Here is a 9857-nt window from a genome sequence, read left to right as displayed (position 1 = left end):
GTGACCTGCTAGGACACACGTTGCTCTTTCCCTGCTCAGCTGTGACCACCAATGGACGAGCATAGTGGCTCAGCCTGAGACGCGTGTGCCCAGTGGGGATGAGGATCAACTCCCACCCCCTAAGCCAGTGAGAGTGGCACAGGTGGCACCTGAGGGGCAGGGAAGTCTCAGGACAGAGAGCGGAGGAAGGAGCCGATGGCTGCCAGTTGCGCCTCTGGGACCAGCTGCAGGGACAGACTGTGGCCCATCCATCCTGCCAGCTCCTTGCCCGTCTCAGGGAGGGGAGGCTGCCCAGGGCCCAGGAATAGCCGAGGTCACACGGGCACCACTGTGCCCTCTGCTCCACCTGCTTCAGACTGGCCAACGTGAGTCGGACTTCCCGGGAAAATTTCTGCCCGACGGTTCACATGGAAGTGATAGTCCCGCCTGTCCCGTGGCCGGGCACTGGCACCCCGAAACCTGAGGCTTCCGGCATCTTGGTGCCAAACGCCGGCCCCGCCTGACCCCCGGAGGGATGACTCTCTCCCCTGACAGTGGGGCTCGCTCGGCATTTGACAGGAACGGGCACCGGCGTTTCTTGGAGGGCGACTGGGAGACCGGCCTCCGCCAAGTGAGCTCGGTGACCACAGTGACCACACACGCCACCACGGGACGGCGTGAGTCCGAAGCGTCAGTGCTCGAGGCAGAAGCCGGGCGGGGCGCCTTCCCACACTAAGTCGCCTTCCCGAGACCTGACGGGGTCCGTGCTGTGGCGCCCGAGCAGCTCCTGTCGTGGACGGGACCGCGATAGACGGCTGCAGCGTGGGGCCTCGCGAGCGGACGGACGGCCCCGTCTCACGGAGGCGTGAACCGGGCAGCGAGGCCTCCTCGGTTACGTCGCTTCCCTGTGTCCGGCGGAGAAGGTGGCAGAGCCCGCAGAGAGGGGCACATGTCTCGGCACACGCGGGGTCTCGCGGCGAGGGGACGCCCCCGCGATCGCTGGCAGGGGGACCGCGATTTCCATGACCTCCCCGCCACCCGTGGAGGGCGGGCGCCCTGGGGCCTGCACGGCCGGTCTCCACGCCCCGGAGCAGCCCACCCACCAGGCTCCCTGGACAGACAGGGAGCCAGAGGGCGCAGGGCACCGGGAATGAAGGGTGCTCGGGGCCGGGGCCCCCCGGCGGGGAAGGCTGGCGGAAGCTGGTGCCGAGCCGCGGGCCAGAAAGCACTGTGAAGTGGTGGAGGCTCGGAGGGGCACGGATCGCCAGGGCGGTGAACACTCTGTGATGCCACAACGACGGACTCGCCGCCTGCCCATCGTGCCACGGAGCACGCGCCCTCAGCCATCCGGGGCTTTGGCCACAGACGGGCCAGTGTGGGTTCGTCCAGTGTTACAGACGCGCCCTGTGGTGGGGGACGCTGATAACGGGGGGCAGGAGGTGCACGGGACACCGCTGCACCTCCCTCTCCATCTCGCGTGTCCCCAAAACTGCTCTCAAGTCTTGTGCGAACGAGGAGGCTCGACCTGAGTATCCTCCGGCTCTAAGCGGGGAATGGGGCCTGTCTTTCCACAGCCACAGACCCCGTCCCCGTCCCCGTCCCCGTCCCCGTCCCCCTACCACAGTTAGGGCATCTCTCTCTGAGTCAGTGACGTCTCCACGTGGCACCTCACCACACCACGAGGTCTCCGGGGTCCCAAACCAGGGAGCGTCGCGGGTCCCAGTGCCCCTGGCTGCAGGTGCACTGTGAGCACAGCAACTGGTCACCGTGAGAAGTGGGGTGAACACCCCCTTCCGAAGGACAGGCCGCTTTTCAGGCAATGATTTCTAATGGGGACACATTCCACCTATGGGACTTCACGGACGCTTCGTTTTAGGGACGTGGAGCATGTTGATGACCCTGCACATACTACGGGATTTGTTGACCGTTTCCTTATTTCTGAGTGACAAGCTGACCTGTTGCAGGCTGACCCTCCACTTTCAGACCTGGCTGAATCACTAGGACATGGGATATGGCATCTTGGATCCTTGGAAGATGCCAGAGGTGCCTGAAGTATGAGGTCCAGCTCCACCTGGGTGAACCTGGACCTATAAGAAGACAAGAGCGAGCAGGCCGGGTAAACTCTCCTGTCTTCCACTGATCACGCAAAGGCACAATGTTTTTGCGACCCTTGTGGGCCTAGCGAATGAACCCGCTCAGCGACGCCGATGTCGCTCTGCAGCTCTGTGACCGGGCAGCCAGAGGGGGTGCATCGCCCCCTTCACACCTTCCTCCTCCTCAGAACCTTGCTCCCCCAGGCGCCGCGCACGTCTGACCACTTCAGTCGACCGCATGGGGCGCTCCAGGGCGAGAATTGCCACAGACAGAGCCCGGTGTCAGGCGGAGACGCTCTGAGCGGGGGCGGGGGACGGGGGGCAGGGGGGCGGGGGGACAGGGTGCGCTGCCCAGGAGGCCGAGGTCCTCGGACAGGTGCGGAGATGGACCCTCACAGCACAGAGCCCCGGAGGCCGTCTGATCCTCTTTAAAGACCCAAGTGCACCCTCTGCGGCTGCCACGGCCCATCACCCCTGGGTCTCTGCTCCGTGCGTGTGGGGCGCAGCACCCCTGGCCTCTGGTGGGCAGACTTGGAAGAGGAAGCCTGTCGCTGCGGTTGGTCGTGGGCCACAGCCGCTCCTCCCGCTCCCGCCATCCGTTCCGAATCCTCTCCTGGCTAATGCTGTTCCCGGTCTCGGCGGCTCTCTCGATAGTGACTCCCACTCGCTCCCGAGGGGCCCGAGCCCCTGAACGCCATCTCTCCTCGGGCTGCCCTTGCTGTCCTTGTCCGTCCACAGCCGACTGGGTGGGGGAGGGCCGGGCTGGGTCCCGGGGCACCACGCAGTGCCTGGAGCCTCCACTCCCATCTTGTCACAGAAACCCTGTCTCTCCTTGATGATCAGGGACAATGCCCCGACCAAGATGGTGACCCGTCTTCTTGCCTGCTGGTCCTGGGCACGAGGAGCCCCAAGCGCCTATCTGACACCCACAGCCAGAGGGCCAAGGGGACTCTTCGGTGGGAGTGTCCTGTCTTCGAGGACCAGAACCTGCAGACCCAAGAGCTGCAGGACAGGAAGTCAAAGTCCCTTGGGGCCGCTGAGACTTGTGGCACGTTGGGGCCTCTCCCGTTCCTACTCCCTGCTTCTCGCACCCACACGTTGCTCCCGCTGAGGATGTGGCACCACAGAGGCACCTGCCAGGTGTGTGTATGGCCCCCTGGAGGACAGTCCCTGACCAGGCACTTCAGCTATGCCTTCGGGACGCTGCTCCAACGCCCCACCGGGCTGGACCCTCTGAAAGGTGCAGCGGTGACACACGCACTGTCTCACCTTGTTACCTACAGCAAGGCGGGGTCTGCCTTCCCCACGCCAGGAGTTGGTTTCTACAAGGGCTACGGCGAATGAATCTCTTGCCTTGCAGCTTTGAGCTGATGGCTGTGACCTAAGCTGTGTACGATTCGTGCTAATTCACTAGTGGTTCTGTTTTTTTATGGCGTGGGGTTGAGAATGGCTGCTGAGATTGGTGTCCTGGTCACTCGTCCATCTGACGCCTGAGGTAGCGTCCACTGCATTTACCTTAAGCTCAAGTCGTCTCCTTCCCAGAACTCTCCAGCCACCTTGTGACTGCTGTGACTTTGAAGGCTACGGGCATGTCACAGAAGAAGTCTTAGACATAGCCAAGCCCCCAAAGTGGCTCACAACAATATGCCCACAAGATCACAACTCTGCCAGGCCACGGTTACCCCCCATCCAGCTAACCACGTGCCCAGCACCTGAAGCCTGAGTCGTGGATGGATCGTGGCAAGGCCACAGATGTGGCCACTGGGCGGGAATCTCTACCAAAAGAGCAGAGCTCTCCTGTCCCTGGTGGTCCCATGGGTGGTCCTGCCTGTCCCACTGTCCCCTAAGCATCCTGCTCTTGTCTGGGGTTCCTTGGGCCTGCTTGGCCTCGGTGATGTCAAACATGAAACCAAGGTTTGGCCACACACACCACCCGCCACCACACAGTCTGCATCCGTGCTTAATGGTGGCCTTTGGGGAAGAGGGGCTTTTTTCCATGTCACCCGACGGATGCACAAAAGGCTCGCAGAGCTGGCTTCCTTCTCAGCCGGAAGCTTCTCCCAAAATCAAACTGAGTCTGTGACCTCAGCCTACTTTAGGCAGCCTCCAAGGACAAAATGTGACCATGACACAACCTTGATTTGTTACTTAAAAGCAAAAAGTGGCAATTATGCTTTCTTTGCCGATGGACGGCCAGAGAAAGAAAGGCCACAGGCTCTTGGAGCTTCCGATTAAAGGTCTTCATACTGCAGGCCAAGCGGACCTGTTCGAGGCTGCAAACAGCGCTAAGCATCCCCAGGAAGGTCCAGTGTCTTTTCGTGTGCTGTCCCCGGTGATGCTGGCTCAGAGCTCAGATCCTGTCACGTTGCTGGACGTCCGATTTGGGGATGACAGGGAAGAGGTCTGGTGGTGTCACCAGCTATGAAAATCGTTTGTCTCGCAGTCAACCACGGGATGGTCTTAAGAGGCTGGGGGCAGCATCTCCAGGTCCGAGCAAGCCTGGGACAGAAGCTCCTCTTCAGGGTGCCGCGGTCAGTGGCCTGGACGGTGCTAAGGACCCCGTAAAGTAAACACTGCCAGGCCCAGTTCACGTGCACTAGGAATAAAAGCTCAAGAATAGGCATCGACCCTGGCGAAGGTTCTGCTGGCTTCGAAAATCGCCGCTCGTCTGCAACTCCAACCTGACCACGCACCTCCGATCCCAGCCTGGAGGAAGTGACGCCCTTGGGACTGGACACTTAGCTGGTTATAGTCTCCTCGGGTTCAGACTGACTCTGCCTTGGCACCCCACCTCACGTATACCTGGCGATAAGTACGGAGGGCACCCCAGGGTGCTTCTGAGCTCATGAGGCTGCTTGTCTCTTCCCGTGTGGCCCTGAATTTGGTGACACCATCTTCCTTGATGGCAGTTGAAAGGGAAAAAAAAAATACAAAGAGATTCAGTGACAAACTCACGGCTCCTTTTTTCAGTCACAACCCACCTGCTTTCAGTTTCTGATGGGTTCCTTTGTGCCGACGTGGGTGTCGGAGAGCAACGCACCCCTTTAATATAAAAGATTAAATGATACCCCATTTACTTAAAATTAGTGTTTTCTTTAAATGTATTTGAAATTATAATTCCCGGTACAAGAGTTATATTATAGGCTATAAGAACTATTTATTTCAAACACGTCGTAACTCTATTAATAAAACCTGGAGTTCCTAGTGTTGTCATGAACCACTTCACGGACTACCAGTGGAACGTGGGTCACTGTCTGGAAGCACAGTCGCCAGTCACAGCAGCTCTGTCCCTGGTACTTCATGGCCCCCGTTTACGTGCCTACTCCCCGCCCCCTGCCCCCCGCCCCCCGCACCAGTAAAGTTCGAAGGGCGGGAAGTTAGTCTTGAGCATGACTCCTGCCACAAAGCCACCTTAGTTCTAGTCACCTCCTCCCAGGAGGAAGAGAAAATCCTGCGGGGCGAGTGACCCCTCTTGGGGACCATGGGGAAAGTGTTTCTCAGCCTTTACTGGACTTGAGAGAGACAGACTAGAGCGAGGCCTCTGCGGGAAGTTAGGCTAGGACATCTTTATCCCCAGAATGCCACTGATTCCTCCCCATTCTTGAAAAAAAGTGCTCTAAACTCAAGGGCTGTTGGGCCATAGAGTAGTGAGGTGCTGTGCGGGTCCAGTCTAGTGGGGCTTCAGAAAGCTGGAGAACCTGGCCGGGCGCCGGACCTGTCCTCTCGGGGCCTGCCGGGAGGCGTTGCGGGAGATAGCTGGTTTCTTTGTTGCGAGTTCAAGACCAGGGCGAGACTGTCGGGCTGGACCAGGAGTGAAGATGGGATCCTGTGTCTTGGTTCCAGGCTGGATGCTGCCAACAAAGTCCACATCGAGTCCCTTGGCTGGCACCGGTCAGGGACGTGGACCGAACTCTCACGGGTGGGTGCAGCCCGTGGGGCTGGGCCAAGCTTCTTGGTCATCACCTGTAAGAGCATAGCGCCCAGGCGAGCTTGCCCGTTAGCCATCAGAGGGCACACTGAATTCTATGCTCGTCGCAGCATCCCAGAAACCTCATCTTCCAGAAGGCTGGTCTCTGCCTGCTGGTATCGCCGATTTGTTTAGTATGTAGACTTTCTGTTGGTCTTTCCCTTCCCTTTTGATGCTTCTGGGGAGTCCGTTTTCTTGACAAACTCTAGGTTCTCCCTACTCTGGGAGTCTTTTCAATTTGCTCAAGTCTGGAGGCCAGAGCACCTCCAGGCTTCAAGGAGAACCTTCTGAGGTTTGCCGAGGGTCTGAATCCACAGCATGTCGCCCCAGGCTCCTCCACCCGAGCCGATGACACTTCTGCCCCCCGTGATCTCACATTTCATCACGATCGAGTCTGATCCGGTGTCTCCTTCCTTCGTCAGGCTCCGCTCACTCTTCCTCACACGCTTCCCTGTCTGGGTGCCACATCGGCAATTTGTTAAAAACAGTATTGACTCTTATAGATCGTCCATCGCTGCTTCTGGATTTTGTGCCTATCCGATCAGGTCACCTGTGCATAATACGTTTTATTTCTTTCTTCGCAAACCTCAGGCTGTCTGCATCTTCCCGATGCAGTGCGCTGCCGGTGCGTTCAGACCTCAAGCTCAGAAGGAATTGTTCCAGGATTCTACCATAAAGAACAGTGTTTCCCATGGGTTTTTTCAAATTCCTTATTTGCCGGTGCTACTTTTTTAAAAAAAAAAAACTATGAAAAGGTGTTATAATTTTGCCATGCCATTTCTGTACATATCCCAATGGTCATATAATTTTTCTCTATTTCTGTTAATGTGGGGAATTTCGCTGAGGTTTTCTTTTTTATGTATAAAACAGCTCCTATATTCCCCCCTCCAAAAAAATCCTATTTGATCATGCTGAGTTATTTCTATTTATCACTAGATCTGATTTACTAAAGTTTGTTTAAAATATTTGACACTACGTAAGAAGGACCAGGATACCGCTTCTCTCTCTTTCTTTGCTAATTCCTCGTCGCATTTTTATGCTGGTCTCCCGGAGGATGAAGGTCTGTCCCCATGCAAACGGTCAAAGGGGATCCGAGGCTCTGAGAGGCAGCGCTGATGTTCTTCCTAGAGCTAATACCTAGATGTCCAGCGGGTCGGCGTAGGTCCTTTTTCTCCTGATTCTTGGCTATGTTGTCTCCTTCGCCTGTCCAACAGTTTGAACGACAGACATCGGGAATAAAAGAGCCTGAGGAGTAGCCTCCTCCCAGATGGCCTCATCTTTTCGCTGGGCATGCGGGTTGAGGAGTCTGGCCCCTCGCCCTACGCGGAGGCCGAGCTCGCCGAGTCCCAGCGGCACGTCCAGGAAGCGCCACCTACCTCTGGCTTTCCCTCATCCTAAGCGTTGGCTGTGAGCCTGGAGGGTCTGTTTCTTTGGCCCTGAAGGGGTTCGCTCTGCCCATTGGGGGGTCCCTGCCCAGCCTCCCCCACCCACAGCCTCAATACCCAGCGCCTGTTTTCAGCAGAGATGGAGCAGTGCACTGGCGGGCAGGCCCCTCCCAGCATATCTGTGTCCTGGGCATGACGAGACCGCTACGGTGTCACGCTGCTGCTCAGAAGTTTTCAGCCCAAATCCCAGCCTCTGTAGCACTAGCACCTAGATAGACGATGCCCCCTAGGAAGACCGGTCATGTGCTCCAAGCCCCACCCCCAAACTTCCAGGTTGTCACAGCAGCCCTGTGCGATCAATAAGAGCTCTACTGTGTTTGTCCCAGGAGGGCCCCGCCCCCTTCCTAGGCCAATCGCATCGTCGGCCCATGCCCAGAACTGACAACCACCGCTGCCAGCAAAATGTGCTGGCTATGAGCAGCTCACCGCGACGGATCCCCCTCTCTCTCTAGATAAAACTTCAGTTTATCTAGTTGCCTTTGCTTTTACGTCCCCTGAGGCCTGGACGAGTGTGACACGATAGTTTTGCATCCCAGCGCTTCCTGGTCTCAGCAAGGCTTACGACCTCTGTGTTCTATCTAGAAGCGGACACAGCCTAGTGTCATTCTTAAGGCTCAATAGTTTCTTTAGAAAAACTCAAGATATTTTAATGTAGAAAATGCTGGCAACATGTCTATATCCTACTGATATTGTTCAGGCCCAGTTCACAAGTCTCTCTTAACCGTGTCCAGCTTCATGGCTGTGTGACTTGAGTACAGGGTCTGTCCTTGGTTTGGTGCCTTGCTGTCACTTTCTTAAAATCTTAACTTTTTAGCAATAAGTCCTGTGTTTTCTAGGCCTCTCAAATTAAGTGGCCACTCGTACCTAATCTCAGCTGACGTTCATGCTCCTTCCTCTGAAACCCGGCTGTCCCCTCAGCAAGGTCCCAGCAGACGACAGCTCTCGTTCACCTGCATTAGCCCAACGTGCCACGGAAACGACCACTGAATTTTCTCGTTTGAGATGAGACATAGGAAACGGAGCTGTTTCGGGGTCCCTTCCACGTGACCAGAGGTGCCGTGATCACTGTACCGCCCTCCAGAAATCCTCAGAGGTCCCGGAAACTGCAGTTGCAGGAAACCGATGAGCTTGCAGCTGGCACGAAAGGGCACCAGGCCCAGCTGCTTGTCGTCCCAGTTCCTTGGGGGAGGGGAAGGCGGGAAGCGGGTGCGGACTTGTGCACCTGCCTGGTGCAGGCCCATGACCCAGGGAGAGCCCAGGCTTGGTGACTCCGGAAGCGCCATTGGTAAGACTGGGGTGGTCAAGGCTCCAGAACTGTGTCTTCCCTTTCCCAAGGCTCCCTGGCTGCTGCTTCCCCTCCCCCGCTCCCCTGCTCCCCGTCCTTACTCTTGCTCATCCTGAAGGGGAGACAGCCAAGCAGCAAGCTCTCCTAGATGCCCTGTACTGAATTCCTCCTCATCGCTTTCCATTAAACCTGGCGACTGGTAGACGGCTGAGCCTTGAGTGGTCTTCTAGTGAACATAGGCAGTCATGTCGATCCCTAAGTGGGGGTACGGAACGGCCTTTAATTAGAGGCTATCTCTTCCTCTGCATAATGAGGACAATAGCAGTTCCCACAGAGAGCCAGGCCCTGTCCTAGAGATGCCACTATTTAATGCAATAGCTCTTGTGGTCTCTGAGGATTAAATGGTAATGGTGAGACGCTCTCTTATCGGCCAGCAGAGATCTACGTAAAGTCTCAATGCATCATTCGCTAGATCCAAATAAACCTACGAGGCGGCGATGTCCTGCGGGCGGGATGCTCACGGTAAAACTTGGCCTAAAGTTCTCAGCGCTGGTTCTTCTTAGCAGGAAACGCAGAGCAAAGCTGTCGTCTCTAGTCTCCTCTGTAATAAAGCAGCGTTAACTACGCCTGATAGGCAGGACGCGGATGAGGTTTCAGCAGAAACTCAGGGGTCATTAGTAGTCTTCGCTGACCCAGGAAACTCGCAGTTAAACATCATGGGTATATCCATGAAAGATGAAGTAGCAGATCTACAGTGCTGTCATAAAACTAAACAGTGACTTGAGGGTGAGTGTCCGCTCCTGTAATTTAAGTAGACGTTATTGGTCCATTGAGAGTCAGTTTGACCAACTAAATTCTGACTAGTTGATCTTTTTTTTTTTTTTTTTCTTTTTGCCAGGCAGTATTTGGGGGCGATTTACGGTGATGTGAGTACGTACTCGAGGTTAGGGGGAAAGCTGTGGCTGGGAAACAGACAAGTTTTGATGACCTTATAATTATCAGTTTAAACTTGTAGCATTTAATATGTTCATAACTTCTTATTATAGAACTTCTAACAGGTAAGGAGACGTGGGCAAGCCAACACCCCA

Source organism: Pteropus vampyrus, unplaced genomic scaffold (genome assembly GCF_000151845.1).
Source record: "Pteropus vampyrus isolate Shadow unplaced genomic scaffold, Pvam_2.0 Scaffold438, whole genome shotgun sequence".
Lineage (NCBI taxonomy): Eukaryota > Metazoa > Chordata > Mammalia > Chiroptera > Pteropodidae > Pteropus > Pteropus vampyrus.
Note: the sequence above shows the minus strand (reverse complement) of the source record.